The 2714-nt window shown below is 39.3% G+C and overlaps 1 non-coding gene across 1 annotated transcript; it reads right to left on the reverse strand.

Moving 5' to 3' along the window:
• Positions 1–710: 710 nt before the first annotated feature.
• LOC112809344 (U2 spliceosomal RNA) lies at positions 711–908 on the reverse strand. The gene has a single exon (XR_003204565.1). It is a non-coding gene; the product is annotated as a U2 spliceosomal RNA (small nuclear RNA).
• Positions 909–2714: the final 1806 nt, after the last annotated feature.

Below are 2714 nucleotides of genomic sequence, written 5' to 3' on the forward strand. Positions count from 1 at the left end.
CACCCCCATTCCTCAAACACACCCAGACTTATAAATCTTAGCTCTTTTCTGTACCATCTGCCATTTTCACACTCCTAGGGGGAGCTCAGTTCTATCAGTAGTGTTATGGTAAAGGGTCTGTCATTGTTTCCATCATAAACACTGTTTATCCTAGATTTACTAGTTCACCTGTTTCAAATTCCTTCAACTGTTTCAAATTCCTTAAGGCTCCAGTTTGGCACCAAACAGAGGACAGATGACTTTTAAAATGTTGCTCCTTTTTTCAAAACCACAAATAATCAAAATTTGTTAAGATATTATTAATTTGGATGTGATAATATATGTCTTTACTTCTGATTTAAAGTTATTTTAATCCCTTCATTTAAATATATCTGTTTTAAAAATAGTATTAGGGATTTTTTTGGAACGGGTGGGGAGACAAAAGTCCTTGGTGATACCTAGCCACAATTTCTCATACAGTGGGGAAGGAAAGAAGTTGGTAAGGGAAAAGTATGATGAGATTTGAGTAGATATTTTAAGATTTTATTATTGATACTTTGGAGAGAATTTTTCTCTCTTCATAAATCAGGGAAGATTATGGGTGAACTCTACCTCTTTCCAAGGTGATGAATTCAATGCTCATCCCCATGGAATAGATTCAGATGCCATTGGAAAGACTCAGTTGCAAAAGCTTTTAAGATTCCAACTATTTTGCCAGGAATAGGTGCATGTGTCTCAAACAAATTCTATACTTTGTGGAAAGTATGATTATGTTCAGGCTGTAGTGCATAAACAATGCCTTTCATCATTTTGTGAAAATAGTTTTATGCTCATAATCTTGAGAGTGGGTAAATGAGAGGGAACTACTATTTTTCAACTGATAAGGACAGATACTACACTTGATCTTAGCCAAAAGGCCGAGAAGCGATGGGAACTACTATTTTTAAAGCACCGATTTTGTGTCCATGTGTTATAGAATCTACATATGTTATTTTATTTAATCTTCACCAAAAAATATAAGTATTAGACCAATTTCCAACTGAAGAAACAGAGACATCAGAGTTCGGACCCAATAAGATGTTCAGATCCTCAAATTGTCTCCTAAGTCTGGCAATAGAAAGTATATAGATAGGGACCTGAAAAGATGCTGTTTAAATTAGTAGTCTACAGAAGAAGATTGGCAAACCAGGTAGTCTTTATTTTCAGCATGTGTGTGTGTGTGTGTGTGTGTGTGTGTGTGTGTGTTGTCTGAGAGTAAAGGTATGAAATACCAACTTAGATTCTCCTCAGTTTGATAAAGCTTAGGAGCTGACAAGCTATCACCACCTATGGAGCACTAATTTAAATTTATTCATTCACATTGTCTTATTTTTCCCCTGTCTCCCTAGGAATTCCTTCAGCAAGGGTGGGAAAAAAGAAAGAGAAAACACCACCTGAACAGTTTTCCAGTATCTGTTTTCAACAGCAGGTTCTAGAATAGATGATTGCTTTGCCCAAAAATTCATCCTTATCCCTCTTCATCTTTAAGACTCACTTCACTTACCTGTATCCCTACTTCTGCATTCCATCAATGCTCTCATGAGCTTTGCTATTCAATCAAGAGAAGACTTTTGGGCCTTAGAATGTGCTTAAAATATGTCCAATATCCTGGGATAGGTAATGACTCAGTATGCTGGCAATGTCAACCCAACCCAGAATAGTGCATCTGTCTCCTGTGTCTCTGGAATACTCACAGGGCTACAAAATGGCCTCATTGCTTTGACTCAGGTCTGGTCCTACAGATGGGGAATAAATAAATATTCTCTGGCCCTGGGTGTCACAGAGAAAGGCATTTATTTGGTCTTTTTCAAGTTCTTTTTTTTTTTTGAAGATTTATTTATTTTAGGAGTGCCTGGGTGGCTCAGTTGTTAAGCATCTGCCTTCGGCTCAGGTCATGATCCCAGGGTCCTGGTACCGAGCCCCACGTCAGGCTCTCTGCTCAGCGGGAAGCCTGCTTCTCCCTCTCCCATTCACAGGCTTGTGTTCCCTCTCTAGCTATCTCTCTCTCTTTGTCAAATAAATAAATAGAATCTTTAAAAAAAGATTTATTTATTTTAGAGACAGAGTGTGTGAGTAGGGGGAGAGGCAGAAAGAGAGGGAGAAAATCTCAAGCAGACTCCATGCTGAGCGTGGAGCCCCACACTGGGCTGAACCCAGGACCCTGAGATCATGACATGAGCTGAAAGAGTCGGACGATTAACTGACTGAGCTACCCCGGCGCCCCCTTGCCCATTTTCCAGTTCTTTATAGCTTTTATTTACTCTATCACTCAGGATAGGATTGCCTTTTTTTTCCCCCCCTGGCAATGCCATTTTGGGCAAGTTGAAATACAACCCTCCATCCCTTAATAGATGTCCCATCTCACAGAAGCCAGAACAACTCTGTACAGTCAGCCTCCCATGAGATGCTTAAGATAATGTTGCTGCACTAACATACTGCACCCTGACCTCCATGCAAATGCAGTGTGGTGACAGCAAAAGCTTTATAGAAATGGAGACCCTTTGAGAAAAGATGTCCTGATGTTCTGTTTATAGCTCTAAAGTTGCTATTAATAGTTGGCTCCTCCAAATCATCACATAACCATTTAAGAAGACAAAGCTGATTTTATTGCTTCCCACAATAAGGGTGAATACCACTTCTACAAAACTTCAGCAATGTCTCAGGTGAGGTAAAAGAAAGGCCAGAATTTATTGAGA

Source organism: Callorhinus ursinus, unplaced genomic scaffold (assembly GCF_003265705.2).
Source record: "Callorhinus ursinus isolate GAN/ISIS: 27379988/994484 unplaced genomic scaffold, GSC_fseal_2.0 scaffold33, whole genome shotgun sequence".
Classification (NCBI taxonomy): Eukaryota; Metazoa; Chordata; class Mammalia; order Carnivora; family Otariidae; genus Callorhinus; species Callorhinus ursinus.